The following is a 19197-nucleotide window of genomic DNA, read 5'->3' as shown; positions in this document are numbered from 1 at the left end:
TCTCGCAGTTCGTGAGTCCGAGCCCAGCACCAGGCTAACAGCTCCGAGCCTGGGGCCTGCTTCAGATTCTGTGTCTCTCTCTCTCTCTCTCTCTCTCTCTCTCTCTCTCTCTCTCTCTCTCTCCGCCCCTCCCCTGCTTGTGCTCTGTCTCTGTCTCTGTCTCTCTCAAAAATAAATAAAGCATTTTAAAAAAAGTTCATGGGGTGCCTGGGTGGCTCAGTCGGTTGAGCATCCAACTTTGGCTCAGGTCATGATCTCGCAGTTCATAAGTTCGGGCCCCACGTCAGGCTCTGTACTGACAGGTCAGAGCCTGGAGCCTGCTTTGGATTCTGTGACTCCCTCTCTCTGCCCCTTCCCTGCTCATGTTCTGTCTCTTTCTTCTCTCAAAGATGAATAAACGTTAAAAAAATTTTTTTAATGAAAATAAATAAATAAACATTAAAAAAAAAAAAAAAGAAAGGCATAAAGAAGAAAAGAGTATCACCAAAACATCATCACCCAGACATAAGATACAGTTACCATTTTGGTGTATTTCTTTCAGTTTATTTTCTATTAAAAAGAAAAAGACAAGAAAAAAATTTTAAACTTTTTTGAGAACACTGGGGTTTCTGCTAAATTTATATAGATTATATAAATACTACATGACGTATTTTTCTATATCTTAAAGAGCTCTTTTATTGATGCCAAAAGTATTTCATTGAATGAATATATTAAAATTTGTTTATGCATTCCCTTCCTATTGGACAACAAATGGGCTTCTAATGCTTTTTTTTTCTATTATAAGTAAGGAGAAAAAAATCTAAGTATTCAATTCTCTGTTTATAGCTCTGATAATTTCTGTATAATAAATTCCTAGAAGTGATATTACTAGGTCTCTTACATACTTTCTACAATTTCCCTGGGTAGCTCAGTGATTCTATCACCTTACTCTGCTTCCAAAGTCAGTTTCTGAAACAAAACAAAACTTTGATATTAGCCAAAAATAGCTCTGGCATAATTCCCCTCTAATGGGTAATACAATCAAAATGCAAAAGATTTTGGTGGGCTGGAACAGTAACTCAATGTTACAAATGAAAACTCTTGTGATAAAACCTGGCATTTAAGTCACCAGACAGAATGGCTGAAGTACAAGATGGAGGGAATGTAACTTAACAATGATTGTGAAGAGTAATATAAATCCAGTATGAATCCTACCGTCTTACGTCATAATAATAGAGTTACGGAGTCCAAAACTGGAAGGTGATATGCTCTGCTCTGTGTGGTCAGACCCACCCTGAGGACTTGACTTCACACTGTAAAGGGAACAGTTACCTGTGGTCCATGTTGAGGGGAGAGGTTAGAATAAGGGATCTGGAGTCTGTGTTCTCTCACTTCTCTGTGTTGGGACCCTATAGCTAGGTCTACCTTATGTGACACATGTCCCCTGTCCAGGCTAACTGGCCCAGGGGTGGGTGTTCGGAGTCTCCACAGAAAGATGACATTTGGAACTTGGAGACAGGGGAAGGAGAGCACTGATCTGAGTTGTGTGTGCAGGGCTGTAGTAAGAGAATCATGGACCCTGCCCTGAATTCCTAGAAGCTGCTTCCTCAGATATCAGGTGTCTAATTCTTCTCCTGATCCTGAGGGACATCTCAGGAAAGCTAACCAGAGCAGTTTCTGTAACTTACAGCAGAAAAGAAAGAGCCCTAATTAGAGCAATACTGAAACTATGGTGTTTATTCTGGAGGAGAAAAGACTCCGAGGGATCATGAGAGCTGCAGCCCCATCAGACTTATTCCATGAGGCCTCCAGGGGCAAAAGTAGAAGATGGGAAGAGCGGCTTTCAGTTAGTGCAAATGTCCACTCATTTTTGTGCAACCAGGCAACAGGACCGTTGTAAAGTGGTCCCAGCATTGGACATTACTAGTTTTTGTTTTTTTTTAAATTTTTACTTTTTTTGAGAGAGAGAGAGAGAGAGAGAGAGAAGGGGAGAGAGGCAGAGAGAGGGAGACAGGGAGACAGGATCCAAGCAGGTTCCTCAGGGTCTGCTCGGAGCCTGATGCAGGGCTTGAACCGGAACTGGGAGACCGTGACCAGAGCTAAAGTCCAATGTTTCACTGACTGAGCCACCCAGGCACCCCTGGGCATTACTACTTTTAGAGCATTGCTGTAAACAACCCACCTTGTTTATCCTCTCCCTGTTCAAAGCCATCTAGGACTCTTGGAAGGTAGTTCTGGGGTTTCCGTGCCCCCTAGTGGACAAGGACAAGAACTTAATATACTCTCCTAAATCGCGCTCCTTCCAGGCTTCAGGACGCATAAAATAAGCAAAATATTAAGAGTAAATAAAATAAATAATAAAATGATTTCGTGAATTTGGGGATGGTTCGCATTGCCTACTCAAAGTTTTGATTCTCTTAGTAGTGTAGTGTTGTTATGCCCAGAATTCGTGATCCCCAAAGACCACCAGGGAGCCGAGTCCGATGGAAAAGCAAAGAGCCTTTATTCGAGCTAGCTTGAGCTCAATCCCCTACCTGCACCGACACAGTGGTGAGATACCAGGGAGAGAGAGCGAGTTTCAAAAGCACAGAGGTTTTATTGGGGTCTAGGAGCAGTTGGTGAGGTAATGGCTGTGGCCTCAGCCGATTGGCTGGGGAAGGGTTGTGGCCTCAGCCGATTGGCTGGGGAAGGGTCGGAGTCCTGTTAGGCAGGTTGCCGGGCGTGTTTTGATCGGGAAGTTACTCAAGGTGGAGGACAGAACAAGATGGAGTCAGCCAGCGTAGGTCCACCCTTTCGGTGTCAGGAAAGTTTATAAAATTGCTTGCCTCTCCCCACTACTCCCCCCATAAGTGTCTCCACCCTATCGTCTTACATACATCCCCTTTCCAGTCAGATGAATTTGTCCCCAAGAGCAGATCTGAATCGCATCACGAAAGGACAGTTCTACACAGCTCCACATCCCACTGGTGCTCATGGAAAAAAAAGAAAGAAAGGACAGTCCACTTATAGACAAGGACTCTTAGGCTTGTCTCTTCTACTTCCTTGTTCCTGTTCTTGGGGCTTTAATAACCTCATTGTCAAGACATATCACAGAACCTAAATGACATCATCTGAATCCCCACTGGAGTTGTCTAAGACTCTGGAGAATTTAATGTTCCACCTCCAGCTGGATGGAGCTTCTGGACAGAAGGCTTTGAATAGAACAGATTTGTTTGACAATACTTTATTCTCCAGGTTTGCAAAAGCCACCCTTCCATTGGTCAGTCTTTGGGGCATTTTGACGGGACTCTGAGTTTTTCTGAATGGAGCATCATTTAAAAAAAAAAAAAAAGCCTACAACCTCATTTAGAGAATCTTGAAGAAATACAAAATGGACCCAACGTCAATGGTTTACTTTAAGCCATATGCTTCCCAAAACTCCAGGAAGGGAGAATGAGTCTGGTGATAACCTTGCTGACTACAGAGCGAGCCCCTGAATTTAACTAGCAAATGAGGGGGCAGGTGTAACTGGGCCTCTTGTCTTCAGCAGTTGCCTGCTCCAGGTTGATGGATTATTTGTCCACGGTGTTCTGCTACAGCCCCAGGAACTGGTAAGTGACAGTCATTTAGACAAAACCAAGTCTGTGTCCAATGTGGCACAGACTGCAACCGTTTCAAAGCAATTCACGAAATAATTGCAGGAGTGAAGATCTAGGGCAGTGTTTGTATGTGTATTTGGGAAGATTCACTGACGTGGCTTGTTGCCATGCCTGATTCACAGTAGGATATCAAAAATATTTGTAGAGTTGCGGGGCGCCTGGGTGGCGCAGTCGGTTGGGCGTCCGACTTCAGCCAGGTCACGATCTCGCGGTCCGTGAGTTCGAGCCCCGCGTCGGGCTCTGGGCTGATGGCTCGGAGCCTGGAGCCTGTTTCCGATTCTGTGTCTCCCTCTCTCTCTCTGCCCCTCCCCCGTTCATGCTCTGTCTCTCTCTGTCCCAAAAATAAATAAAAAACGTTGAAAAAAAAAAAAAAGAAAATATTTGTAGAGTTGGGGCACCTGGGTGACTCAGTCAGGTAAGTGTCCAACTTTTGATTTGGGCTCAGGTCATGATCTCACGGTTCGTGGGATCGAGCCTCCTGTCGGACTCTGTGCTGACAGTGTGGAGCCTGCTTGGGATTTTCTCTCTCCCTCTCCCTCCCTGCCCCTCCCCCACTCATGCTTTTCTCTCTCTCTCTCTCAATAAATAAATAAATAAATAAATAAATAAATAAACATTTAAAAAGGCTTTAAAAATATTTGTAGAGTGACTAAGAGGGAGAGGTGGGGGTTGGGGTGGGGAGGGGTTACAGACTCTCAGACTACCAGACGCCTTAAAGAATGTCTAACACAGCAGATTTCAGAGTGCTCTGTGAACCCAGCGGATTTTAAAGAGCTGTCATATGTTTCATTCCAATTTCATTTTTAAAATCTATTTTCACTTGTGATTAAAAGTGCTATTAAAATGCCTACTCGAAATTATTGATGCACTCAAATGCATGAGCTGATGCTGTTTGGTTAGCTGGTGTTTTGGGATTTGTTTTGTCTTTGATGACCTCAGATTAAAACCTGCTCTGACCCAGTTGAAGAGTACTCTGAGTTGGTTAGGCAGTTATTGAAAACAAGCTAAAGAAGGCAAAAGAGAAAAAACAAACAAACGAAAACCAAGCAAACAAAAGGAAAGAAAGAAAGAAAAAGACTAGTAGTTGCAAACACATATGTGTATGTCAGGATTTTTGTGATATAGGGCAACCAAAAATAAATACACAGATAGCCTCGTTTGATGACTTTGTATTAATCCGACATGCAATTGATGTGTTTATGTACATGAAGTTACACTGCATTTTCGCAATCATTTTTTTATAAGAGAGTTCTAAGGGCAAAATTGGGTGTGGCTAACAAATAATTAGAAAAATCTCCAAGCCAACCCCCTCATTTTACAGAAGAGGAAACTGAGTCACAGGGTAGTGACAACCCCGCCCTGGTCACTCACTACTCTCTGTAGCCAAGCCAGCACTTGCACTGAAGATTTACTTGTTGCAAATCATCCCGATTTTTTTTCCTCTTAAATGTAGCCTAGTTTTGTATGGGTCCTCTTGCTGGCAAATGAATCCAGTTATCTGACATGAATTTTCTTTGGTTGGGGGCAGGAAAAAATGTTACCAAACAGCCTTGAGTGTGTTTTTGAATTAACCCATAGAGGCTCAAAGGACCATGATTAGGAGCACAAAGCCACTGACTCATTGCAACGTTGGGAAAGAGGTTTGCAGCTGCAGCAAAACCACAGGTCTATTGTCTGGCCTCTGAGCCCCTGCAGAGAGAAGGCTTCCCCAGTGCTTGTGCTGAAAGCCTTTTTGTAGTTCCCAGCTGAGTCTGTCAGTGTGGTTTTGTTGGGCGCTCTCTGACAGGGTGAAGGGAGGAACCTGCAAGAACACGTACTTAAACCCTCCACCCCCCAGCCCACTCTTTCCCTCCTTCAGAATCACCCCTAGGCTAAGATCACAGAGGTGGAAACTGAGGCTGAGAGAAGAGGGGTTCCCTAGATCACAGAGGCACCTGTGGGCAAGCCAGGGCTGAGAGCAGATTGCTGGCCTTGTCCTGCAGCCTGTCTTCCATCTCAAATGGGGCCTCCACACACGCTTTCATGCGGCTTTTCAGAAAGGACGGCAGCTGGGGGGGGAATCTCATCAGGTCCCAGACGGGCGATGGTGGTTTCTATAGGCATAGATTTCGTGTTTCTAATGGCAGGTAGTGGCAAGTTGGACTTTCCTTTGTGTGTTTACCCTATTCATTCTGCAGACTGTTGTTATAGCCGGCCGCCCTGTCTTCTCCTTTCCTCTCCTGATCCCTCCGGAACCGTCTAAACCCCATTGTTTGGCCCTCTCTTCCTGTATGAAATATTGTTCTCACCTTTTCCTTACATTCCAGTCCTTCCTATGCTCTCAGATGACTCACCGTGCTGACCTCTTACTGATCTCACTGGCTCCCACTGATCCCATCTGTGCGTCACTGGCCATGATCCTAATTGTCACCATGAGCAATGCCCACGCACGGGCAGAAAGAGCCCACAGGTCCTTACGAGGATGAAGAAAAGAGCCAACCTGCAAGCCACACACAGCTGTGCAACAGCCTAGCTCTGCCAGTCCCCTGCTCAGAACACAGTATCTGTACACTCCCTACTGGCTGGGGTCAGAGCTGTTCGTAACTGGGCCCCAGTCTTTCCAGTCGTCAGTCTCACTAGATTTTTTGTATCTGTGCCCCTCACCAAATGTTACTGGAACCAGCCTTGCTATGCTCCACCTTTGTGTCTTTGCTTCGGACTCATCTGTTATGTTCATTACGTGAGGAGGCCATTAGACGGAGGTGGCTCTAAGGCCTTGGCAGCCTATGTAAGCAAAGCCAAACCTAAGCCTGTAAACAAAAGCCTCCTAACTGAGAAATCAAAACCTAAGGACAACCAGCCATAAACAGACAACGAGGCTTCCCTACATAAGGCAACCACTTAAGCTACAGCGTATCGATAATTTCCTTGCTTTGCTTCCTGCACCTTCTCCATAAAAACCTTGTGCCCCTTGGTGGAGCACCTCTAACCACTTCTGGCTTGGCACTACTTGATTCTAATCAATTTTTGTGCAAATAAAAATTAAAAATGTTGACATGTCCCAGTTTACCTTTTAACAGTTCCTTCAGCTTGGAAGGCTTTTCTTCCTTATATCTGCCTGTCAAAATTCTTCTGAACTCCTAGGCTCAGTGAAATGTCACCTTCTCCAAAGAGCTTGCTCCTGGGCCTAGATATGGTTACTCCTTCCATCCCTCGCCAGAGCATCACATGAGGTCATGTGGGTGGGCACGAGGACCAGGCTGCACACATCCTGACATCACTGGGACCCCGGGCAAAATATGGAAGGTCTAGGCCTCGGTCTCCTCCTGTGCGTGAGGAGGAGGAGCCTTATGTGTGAGGAGCAGAAGAATTAATCCACATGAAGGGCTTGGAAAAGTGCTCAGCAATTAGAAAGCACTTAGTAAATATCGATTTGACTGTTTCATTAAATGGGCTGCTTTGGTTAAATGGGCAACGAAGAAGGTACTTTATTTCTCTAACTGTTCCTACAAAGCCACTCCGCAGATTCGTGGCTGCCTGCCCCTCTGAGGAAGCGCCAGGCAGGTCCCATCATGTTTCTGGTTACTTTTCGATACCAAAAGTCCAATCCAAAGTGTGATAATCAAACAATTCTTGGGTATCAGTCGAATCGTCAACGTCCTAAATGTCTACTACCTTGAAGGGTCCCCTTGTCCTACCTTTCGTTAGCTGGACAACCTGCTGTGGGCACAGGACATGCCTGGTCCCCCCGTGTCACTACTGTTCACTGGCCGGTGCCGTGTGCAGGGCAGTGGGTCAGTCTTCTGGGGCTGCCATGATAAAGTGCCACAGAATGGGGGGCTTACACAACAGAAATCTATTGGCTCACTGTTCTGGAAGCTCAAAGTCCAGGACGGAAGTGCTAGTAGATTTAGTTTTTCCTAAGGCCTCTCTCCTTTGACTTGCAGATGCCTGCCTTCTCTCTGTGTCCTCACACGATCTTTTCCTCTGTGCACGTGCACCCCAGTGATTCTTGTGCATTCAGATGTCCTCTTCTCATAAAGACACCAGTTGTATTAGATTTGGACCCACCCCTAGTGGTCTTATTTACCTTAATTAGCCCTTTAAGGCTCTTATCTCCAAATACAGTCCCATTCCGACATTCTGGGAGTTAGGACCTCAACATATAAATTTCGAAAGAACACAATTCGTCCCACAACAGGCAAGAAGGAAAGATATGGGGACAAGAAAGGTCTTTCTTGCACGGACAGTTGCGTCGGGCTTTGGTGGTCTCAGCACGTGGCAGATGTCCAGACTGGACTCTTTCTGTCGTGGACAGTCATGCGTGGTCCTCACAGATATCTCATAGGACCTTCCACTAGAGATCCATTTAAGCAGCCATGCCTCTGCCCTAGCTGTGTGCTTCCAACTCCCCACTCAGTCCCCTGGGCTTTGGGTGTCTGTCCCACTGTCGAGTCCAGGCAGGCCTTTTGGAGGAGTTCTGTTTTACAGTGCTGTCTGATCTTCCCAGGACTGCACGTATTGCCCTGTCATTGATGGATACACAGCTTGCTCCCAATGCAACCATTGTTCTCCCTCCTGCCCCCTCCAACCTGACCTGAAAGACAATGTCTCAGGTGGGCATGACACAAAACCTGATGTCCTCTAGACCTCCGGAGACATATGCCAGGCACATATTCTCTGGTGACTTTCCCTTTCAGTCCTCCATATAAGTACCCCAGACCTCGTCAACTTCAACCCTCAGTAGATATTTGCTAAGGTGAATTTGAGCATGGTTTGTGCAGAGTTTCACTCTGCTACCTCTCTGCACAAGCAGGATCAGGTCCAGAGGTTGGTTACTTTCTCTCAAATCTGGTCTGCAGAGTTGACATTTGTCATCCTTGCTGAGGTATATCACAGAGATGGCATACAGGGAGAAAGCAGCAAAGGAAGGCATTTTCTAGGAAGTAGCAACATTTATTATCTTGATTTGCTTTGGAAGTTATTTTACAGAGGCATATATTACCAGCTGGTTCCAGAGTATGCTTTGCTGATGTGGCAGGATACTTATTTAAGAGTTGTAAATTTATGTTTCATTTCTTCTGTAAGAAACAGGTGGTACTTCTTTGCTTAAAGGAAGGTTTACAGCAGGTTGCAAGCAGACATTTCCTGCAAACCATCTCCTCGTAGATTTGTTTTTCAAATGCCTAAATCCATTGAGCGGAAGGGGCTTGAGAGAGAAAGAACCTCTGAGGGAAGCCTGAAGGTCAGGGTGGGTTTCAAGACCAGCTTAGGACAACCAGAGGTGCTGGGGTCATGAGAGTAACAGATATTCATGTGCTGGTTCCTGACAGTGTCCTGGGGATGTGAAAGGAACTCAGACGGATGGGCTTCGTGGGGCATCAGAAAGACTTAGCCAGGTTCCTCAGTCCCCATCCTACCAAAGACACTTTTCTTTCAAATGCGGCACAAACAATACCACAGTGGGCCAGACAGGGTCATGGGAGCTGGAACAAAGGGCATCTCAGTGATTCTCAGTGTGGACAGATGACCAATGATGGTAGGGGCCCCCCAGTATGTTGGTGGAACCCAAAACCCTGGTCCTTTGCCTTCTTCTGGGGTTGAGCAGCTCCAAGAAGAAGTTTAATTTTCCTTGGATCTTGAAGCAGTACATAGGCTGAGTTATAGAAAATGCAGACTTTTAGTATTTCTCACATCCTAGAGTTTGGGGACTAAGATTCACTTCCATTGTATTATTTCAGAAAAGAGATTTATTTGGTCTTGAGTTTTTTTCCCAAGATATCCAGCTTGGTCAAGGAACAGAGGATTTCTAGCAACATGGACACGGTCACCATCTAGTGGTTATACAACATAATAGTATTTGCCTACAGACCTAAGAGAAGCCCAATATTCTGTATTTTGCTCGTCTCTGGAGAAGTTCAAAATAGCAGAAAGATAGTACATAAAATAATAAAGATGGGAAAGATTACCTATTCCACAAACAGGGTTTCTAATGAGGTCTAAAACTGGAGAGGTGAAACAATAGAGTAGCATTATAATTCTAGGGTCTCCCAGCCCCTCTAGAAATTACAAGCATTTAAATAAATGTGTTGGTAAGTTTACAGAGTAAGGAAAATATATATAATGAAATCATCAGGATTATCAAGTAATTCCCCAACCCCATTCCTATAATTTCCAGGCAAGAATTGCTGTAACTTGCATGGGGAAGGGCAGTGCAGGCATGTGGAGTGAACATTGTGTTAAAAGTCCATGCTTATGTTCTGGTGTTTCCCAACATCCATTCTCCACTTCTTTAGAAATATATCCCCTGATTTTTAGCTGTCAAATTAAATTGCAGAATAAAGAATAAAGATCCAATTTCCCAGCTTTTCCTGCTGGTGGGAGACTAGAACTTTGTTCTATTCTTATCTGTAACTGGGTCTGAGTAGCTGGAAACATGAGCATGATGCTGAAGCTCAAGGAACCATTCTGAATGGAGAAGCGGAAAAATTTGTTGAAGATGGCAGACCATCAAGAGAGAAGTTTCCTGGGGTCTTTGATAATTAATGAGCTGCCATGCCAACCCTATACTGTTTATCTCCAGACTTACTTTACATGAAAGAGAAATACATTCCTATCTTGTTTAATATAGCATCTGATACCTGGAAATGGCTTTTTGAACGTCGCAGAAAGTAAATTATTAGTAATGATTTATTGGAAGTGGTAAAGAAGAAGGCAGTGAGGATTCAGACACTGCCAACTGAAAACATGAGATCTTTGTTACTCAGCAAAATGTTAGTTAAAGGTCACCCGCTGTGCTCTGAAAGGCTGTAGAGCAAACTGAGGCTGCAACTTTCATTAAAAATTTTCTGCCAAACTTAACGGAGACCCATGGGGGAGGGGAAGGAAAAAAAAAAAGAGGTTAGAGTGGGAGAGAGCCAAAGCATAAGAGACTCTTAAAAACTGAGAACAAGCTGAGGGTTGATGGGGAGTGGGAGGGAGGGGAGGGTGGGTGATGGGTATTGAGGAGGGCACCTTTTGGGATGAGCACTGGGTGTTGTATGGAAACCAATCTGACAATAAATTTCATATATTGAAAAAAAATTTAAAAAAATAAAAAAATAAAAAATTTTCTGCCAGACCATGGAAGACAGCGCATTGTCAGAAATCAGCTGAAGAAAGCTGCCTTCATACCCACATGGTTTCAGAGGCTATAAAGTAGACCTCCATTCAGTTAAGCCATTTTGAACTGGTTTCAGAGTATAGAAACTAGTAAATCAAATGACCATTAAAACAAAGTCTAGAAGAGTTGTGATGGGCTCTTGGGTAATGGTGGCCGCTTGAGTCTGACGTCTCCACATATCCTTCCCCCAACCCATAAAGTCATTTTGGAGCACAAACGACATCACACATGCTCCAAACCAGCAGCATCACTAGGAGACTATCCCAAACTCCAAACTGTAAACAAAGCATTAAGCACCTTATATCAACAGAGATATTGTGGGAGCATCTGTGGGGAGGTGAGCTGGGAGAAGGAAGTCTTGCCACCGTGGGGAGGGGATCAGCAAGGGCTGGGACAGGGAGGGTACCAAAGCCTCAGAGGAGATGGTTTCTAGAGAAACAGATAAAGAAAGAAATGCTGGAGGAGGGAAGGAAAGTAATTAGAGGTATGAGGATTGGAACAGAAGTAAAACTATGTTTTTGCGTAGCTGACGTGATAATATAACTGGAAACTCTAAATAATAATGCTTAGAGCAATGCAAAAAACTGCAAGAATCTAGCACTGTGGCAGGATGTACAATTAACACGTGCAAAACCAATCGCCTTGAAGGGCGTATCATCTCTGCGATATTATTCTTTTCCCAAACCCATAACCCAAGTCTGGTTGCAAGAAAAATATTAGACAAATCCAAATTGAGGGGCATTCAGCAAAATGCCTGGCTAGTACTCTCCAAAACTGTCATGGTCATGAAATATCAGAAAAGATCAAAGAATTGTCACAGACTGGAGGAGACTAAGGAAACAGGACTACTAAGGGTACCGTCGTATTCTGGGCAGGATCCCGGAACAGAAGGGACATTAGGGAAAAAGCTAGTGATATCCAAATAAAGTCTGATTTTGACAGCAGTGTAGAAATGCTGGTTTTTTAGTTTAGACAAACGTAACATGGTAATTGTGAGATGTTCACCCTGGGGGAAACTGGGTATGGTGTAACTTTTCCATAAAGCTAAAACTACTCTAAAACTAAAAGTGTATTACAAAGAATAAATGGCCTTCATATACCCAAATAATAACCAGTTAGAAGAGAACCCCTAGGAACAATAACTGCAAAAAAATTAAATACTTAAGAATAAATAATCAGAAATGTGCCGAATCCAAATGAAGAAAACAATAAAAATTCTCAAAAGGACACAAAATTAGCCTCAAACCCATGTAAAGATATCCCCGTTCTTGAATGGAAGGATTCAACATGATCCCCACAAGTAGATCTATAAATTTATCTCAATCCCAATAAGAAATCTCGACAGGCTTTTGTTATGAAGCTAGACAAGTTGATAGTGATGTTCACATGGGGGGAAAAAGTGCAAGAATAGCCAGAAAACACTGAAAAAGAAAAGGTACGGTGGGGTGGGGGGGGACGTCTACAAGACATTAAAACACCTAGTCCAGCTTCTATAATTGAAACTGTGGTACTGGTACATGCACGGACAAACCAGTGAAATAGGACAGAAGGCCAGAAACAGACATGAACGCATGCGGAAATTGTGTAAATGATACGGGCAGCACCTACAATCACCCGCTGGCACAAAGATGGAACTTCGACAGTTCTCTTAAGCAAACTTTGCTGGGATGGGCCTTACTCAGTGAAGTGGGCGTATGGCATTGTGGGAAGGGAAGAGAACCAGATGGGTGGCATAGTGACTTCACTATCTACCAATTTCCAGCAGATCCCTTGATCCAGCTCATCTTCCTTCCCGTCAACCAGGAAGTGGGAGTGATATACCCAAGTGACTTCCTGCCCACAGGAATTGCTGATTTCCGGTGAAAAAGCATCTCTGAGATGAGCAGAGCTGTGGGAAAATAAGGGATTATGGAGCAGGTTCAACTCAGCACAAATTCGAGTGGAGCTTAATGGTGTTTGCTTTCTTCTCTAGGGCCTTCGTGACATTGCCCAAGCTTCTCTGGGTTGGAATTTGCTAGCAGAGTGAGAAATGGAGGAAAACAATCTCAAGTGAATGCTAATGAGCCTGGGGAGTGGGAGAGGGGAGGTTTTAACATTTTCTTATCCATTCCTCCTTTCATTTACTCATTTTTAAATTAGAGTTCCTGTCCTCCAGGTCACAAAAATTTGGGAAAATGCCTCCCATATATGGACCTTACATGAAGATGCTGAAGGTCAACTATGGGGTAACCTGACCAGGACAATGAGTTGCAGCACATTGCCTGAAATGTTTAGGCAGACTGTGGCCTCTCTCTTTGCGCTGGTCTTCACGTGACCCCCGCAAGGAAACATCTGCACAGGATACTCTGTTGGTGAAGGTCAGCTGCAGATCCCTAGCAGTGCAAGGCCCGAGGAATCTTGAGGTTAAAGGAAAGTTTTAAGAGCAAGTCTCTCTTAATACAGACAGGGCAATCATTCCAGCGGGAGTATGGCTGAGATAGGAATTGGAGAAAGGTTTCACTCAACGAAAGAGAACTTGGTCTAGGCCAGCTCTGTGTAGTTCATGAAGACATATCATGATGGTGTAGCAAAGAGTACTGTGAACCCTCTGGGAACGGCATCGTGGAAGTGTTCTGAAAGAGGAATCTCTGACTCTTAGCAAGATGTTTTTCTCATGCCGCATCGCTATAAAATCATTGCTACCTACAGTTCTGATTTGAGGAAACTTTCTAGAAGTGTTTCCCTCTTGGATCCATGTGGTATGTATGATCCCCCCCTCCTTTCTTCCTGGAATGAAATCTCTTTCCTACTCAGAGCCTCTGGCCAGACAACAAAGATTGGGTCATTGTCTGAAGAAGTTGCCCATTAATACTGTTCGAAGGATAACGGGGTTCAGGGGAGGCTCTTTAGTCTTGTTTGTATCCATTAGTCCCTTAGCACAAGGATCTTACAGAAGCCGTAGGCCTTGGACCACAGTGCTGAGATGAGGGAAAGGTAGTCCCATAAGGAGGAAGGGTAGCATATGGATGGATGGAGGACAGAGAAGCACCCTGGCTGGGAGTTCTGAGCAGCCTGAGAATAGCATGCTTAGGAAGGCAAGCTCTGAATGATGGCGTGGCTGTCACAGGTGTTGGGTAAATATGAGGGCACAGTGCAAACACCCTGACAAATGCCTCAAAACCACGAGAACCTTAATATTCAGCTGTTAAAAGGAGCGTTCAATGAAAACGCTGCCTCGTTTCCTTTTTAAAAAAAAAACCAACAGAGGGCGCTGTCGCCCAACAAAGCTACATTAGAGTCCTAATAAACCATTTTCCAACTGGGTAAGTGGTCCCTTCCCACTCAGGTCTATGAAAAAAATCATCTTTTTGAGCAATTCCAGACTGAATTTTGTTTTCAACTTTCCGCTCGGCTGTGGTGGGGATGTTTGTTTACAACAGGGTTGCCGCTGAACATATGCTGTATGAATCCGGTGATTCAATACCCTGATTGAGCCCAAAGAAACACCCGACGGTTTTGGCAGCATTATTTTGTGGCGCAGAGAATGCGCACGTTCAACTTCGTGAAGGGGATTTGGATGGTGGGGGAAGTAGAACAGTGAGGGTTGTGCATCCTAAGGAAACAAAAGTGGTTGGCGGGCGCACATTCACACCCACTGCTCACATGTGGACGCACACACATGGGATTTTCAATTGGTCACAATCGGCAAGAACTCAGTTCACCACTGCTTCCTCAGGGACTGGCATCTGTGCCTGCCACATAGTGGTGCCTGTAAATATCTTTGAATCACAACTGATAGATTTAATAACAAAACTTGTTGGGAAGTTTAGTCCACTAGCTGTTTAGTTTATGCAGCACTAAATAATGTTTAACTGTTGTTACTGATTTTTAACTCCGTTAACTGAATTGGCTCTTTGTTTGGAAATCACATAAATGATAGAGTCCATAAATACAATGACCAAACGCTGCCCTTTCCCCCTCAGCTTTCCCCAAAGCATCCCATTCTCAGTACTTGACTTTCTTCTTTAAGAGTACCCTTGGAGACTGGTTACTGGGAGCCTCTGCCAGGCTGAGAGGAAGCCAGTGTTGTTCCTCGCCCCCCCCCACCCCCCACCCCCCCGGGTTTCCTGAGGAGGGCGGGGTGGGGAGTCCTGCTCCTTGGGGGGGGGGGCCTCAACCTGCTCCTCTGATTAGTCCCTTCCTCCCAGCCTCTCACCCCCAGGGCAGGCCCTGAGGATAGGGAACAGTGATTTTTTTCCCCCCTCCTCTGCCTGAAGCATCTTGGAAGCCACAGAGGCTTTAGGGGGTCTGTGTGGCTCAGTCCATTAAGCTTCTGACTTGGGCTCAGGTCATGATTTCACAGTTTGTGAGTTTGAGCCCCATGTTGGGCTGCTTCAGAGTCTGTGTCTTCCACTCTCTCTGCCCCTTCCCTGCTTGTGCCCTCTTTCTCTCTGTCTCTCTCTGTCTCTGTCTCTCAAAAATAAACATTCATTAAGAAAAAGAAGTCACGAGACTTTTATTTCAAGATATTTAAAATGTGTCTATTAGAAATGGAGAGCAATGCCAACATGGGGTTGTAAATTCAATGCCACGATTCAGATACTTACTTTTATGAATTAAATGCTTAAAACATGAAAAGTACAATGCAGCATAATTGTGCCGCAGCATCACAATTAAACTATTCATAAGTGACTATTAACTCCATGCGGAGCAGGCAGGTTTCAGAAGAAGTTGCAGAAGAGGTCTCTCACCTGAACCCTGTGAGTTTCGCAGAGGAACACACACTCTCAATCCGCAATGTCATCAGAGGGCTAAGTCTTCCGCTCTTTGTCCTCCACCTGAGCAGGGAAGGCCGTTTGGAAAATGGATTTGTCCGAAAGGCGTTCTGGGGATGCTGTGGAGTGTGGACTGCAGTGGGAAGAGGGAGAGGTGGGGGATTTATCTGTAGATAGATAATGGCAACCCTCTGGACTGAGGCCCTGAAGGTCTGAAATCAAGCCACAGAAATGGTGATAAGGATATGAAGGGGACTAACAGAGGTATTTCAAAAGGGAGAATCTCCTTGCTTTTGTTTTGCATATGTGAAATACTGGAAACAAATAGAATTAATAGAGGAATGTTTATTTACTCATTTGTTTTTAATGAACAAAAAGAATGACTCTATAGCTTCCGGAATCTTCCAGAAGATGGTGACTAGAACAGGGTACTGCTTTCTTCTCAGGAGAAGAGAGCTTTTTACTTGGGCAGCAGCTTGCCAATGACTATTCTTCCAGGAATGTCCATTTGTATATTTTTTCCCCTGATACATGTGTTTCCTCAAAATGTCCAGGCAGGAGCCAGTGGAGGCAACGTGTCCCAGAGTAGCCAATGTTGCCAACAAATGTCATTTCCTTTCTTGCGTCTTTTCAGACCACACTCTGGATGGTGGGAAAACTTGGAGGTGTCACGGCTGCAATGCTTTCTGTCATTCTTGTGTTGCACAGGAACAGGGGGTTTGTCTGGGAAAGGGAGAGTGGACCTCAGTTCTCAAAGTTTAAAGGTCATGTGGCAGCGAGGTGGAGTCCTAGGAGGGAGTTAGGGCTCCTCAAAGCATGCAAGGGCCCTCCTCTCTGACACAGAGCTTTGTTCATGGCCAGGGGAAGAGCCAGGCTACTGAAATCCCACCTCAGATGCTTCACCCCAAGAGCAGTGTCACCAACCGCCAAAGTAATAATAGTGCGGCAGGCTAATTGATGGAGATTTTGATTTTTTTCGGTATGTGTTGCTTTGTTACCGTGTTTGCTTTGTAAAAGATAAGAAAGTAAGGGGAGTTTTTCCCCTTTTGCATCCTAAGAGGGTAGTCAAGCCTCATCTTTGGAGTCAGGGATCCCCAGGGGTTCTTTCACCATCTCTGTGTAACAGAGCTGAAGACAGACTTCTGGACATCAGAGAGCAGCTACCAGTCAGGCTTCAGTTTGAGGGGTCAGCCCCGAAGGGGGAGGGGAGAGAAGCGAGGCACCCAGGGGAGAGAAGACAGGCCTCCCAGTGACTGCAAAGGGCACTTGGCTTTTGGGGGGTTTCTAGAAATGGTGGAGGCCCGTGCTCTGTTAGCACACAGGTTGCTAAGACAAGTGTGGGATTCCTGCAGGGGATGGAGAATGGAAGCAGGAGAAGGAAGCTAAGAGGGGCCACCTTGGACACTGAGGCTAAGGATCCCTACTTTGCTTAGTTCAGAGGAAACGAAGCCACCAACTGTCCTGACCTCAAACGGGTCACACTTTAGTGGCAATCAGGAAGGATTCATGTCTAGAGCTCCTGTTTTCCAAAGGCAGGCTCTTTGGATTCTTGTATGATCCTAGGAAGGGAATGAGATCCCCAAAATAAGACCAGGGTTGCATTTCCCATCACCTCTAAACAAGTAAGTGTAGGGGCGGGAGGAATTTCTTTCTCCCCGCTCCCGGCACTGTTCTTCTAGCTGGTTTAGGAATTACCTTGATCTGAGACAGATTAACAGGAAGAAAAAACAATGACAACGAACTTTTATGTGCACACATAACCCCAATAATGAAGTTGAGACCCCAAGAAATGACCAAGGCAGGCAGTTGTATACATTTTAGACAAAAAGACAACACATTTGTGAGGAATTGACGAGATAAAGAACACAAGGGTTCAGGAGCTTTAATTTGTCAGAAATTCTAAGCAAGAATTTAGGCTGAGGTAATAGATAAGAAAACAAATAACAAGATTTGTTTCTATAGCTTTCTCATCGTTAAAATTTCTATTTCTGGTAATAAGGATGTCTTTTTACTTCTTAGCACAGGGAGGGTATTTTTCAAAGGAAAGATTTGTTTCCTGTTTTCTGAGTGACAGAGGACGTCTGAGTGCCCTCCTCTGGCTGCTTCCCAAGTAGCCTCAATTACAAACAATGTGCCATTGTGGTACATTTTGGGGCAGCCTGCCCTGTACCCTTACAGTCCCCTGCTCCGAAACTTCCCTGGAAGTTCTGTATCCTAAAAGCTGAGCTGGTGACTGGCGAGAGAAATTGAGTTAGTAAATGAGTGAAAGGAAATCTTCCTTAGAATGAAGATGGATAAATAGAAAAGAACAAGTCAGAGCACATTTCCCCACATTCCTCTAAACCAGCCCTCAGCCCCGGAAATAGATCAGTCTCTTATAATGTCCAGGCTTTGTCTATCTGATGAAAAATACTAATTCTTGGGTCGCCTGGGTGGCTCAGACAGTCGAGCTTCTGACTCTTGATTTTGGTTCAGGTCGTGGGATGGAACCCCACGTCGGCCTCTGCTGGTTGTGGAGACTGCTTGGGATTCACTCTCTCTCAGGGTGATTAAGGGTTCGACTTTGGGTCAGATCATGATCTCATGGCTCGTGAGTTTGAGCCCTGCTTCGGGTTCTCTGTGGACAGTGCAGAGCCTGATTTGGCGTCTCTGTCTCCATCTTTCTCTCTCTGTCCCTCCCCCTCTTGCATGCTCTCTCTCTCTCTCTCTCTCTCTCTCTCTCTTAAAAATAAACATTTAAAAATTTTAAAAAAAGATTGTCTTTTCCTGTGCCTCTCTCTCTCTGTAAAATAAAATTTAAAAAATACTAGTTCTTTCTTTTAACAGATTTAAGTTAGATATTATTTGTCCTAATTGGTCTACATAGAAGCACCGTTTTTAACCAGCGAATGATTGCCCAAGCTCCTCCTTGCTGGGTGGTCAGTGTACCTAGGGCACAATGATGTTAACTTCTGACTGGAGTATTCTGAAAGTGTGCATTGTAGTATTAAAATCTCATTCTATTACCATAGAGAGATTTAGGCTTTCCATTTCTTTTTTTTTTTTTTTTAAGTTTTCATTTATTTATTTTGAGAGAGAGAGAAAGCATGCATGGGGAAGGGGCAGAGAGAAAGGAGAGAGAATCCCAAGCAGGCTCTGCACTGTCATTGCAGAGCTTGACTAGGGGCTTGGATTCACAAATCATGAGATCATGACCTGAGCCAAAGTCGATGCTCCACTGACTGAGCCACTCAGGCACCTCTAAGATTTGCATTTCTAATTCATAATCTCCAAAACTTGGGAATAAGACCCTCAATGCTGAATAGAACTTGGAATTGTGATATATGAATGGGTTTTCTATGATTTCTTGATGGGTGTGTTTATGTGGCACAATTTTATGAACAAAGGAACCCAAGTTTGTAATTTGGCTGGCATTTAGGGTGGAATGCTTACTGACAGAAGGACCTAGGTGTCTGAGCCCACGTGGTCCTGACCATTTGGGTGGGAACCCTTTATATATTTTGTTGCCACAGTGAATAGAAGACCAGTGTGGTTTATAGATAAGGTTAGGTTGAAAGTATGGTTTTCAAAGTGTGGAGCATTACATGACCTTCGCCATTAATACTCATCCATACATCTCCATATTTCCTGTGGTTCCATCAGTCGATGAGAGCAGAACAGGTTATAAAATAGTTTCTTTAGAAGG

This window comes from Neofelis nebulosa, chromosome 1, assembly GCF_028018385.1.
Source record: "Neofelis nebulosa isolate mNeoNeb1 chromosome 1, mNeoNeb1.pri, whole genome shotgun sequence".
Lineage (NCBI taxonomy): Eukaryota > Metazoa > Chordata > Mammalia > Carnivora > Felidae > Neofelis > Neofelis nebulosa.
This window is presented reverse-complemented; position numbering follows the sequence as displayed.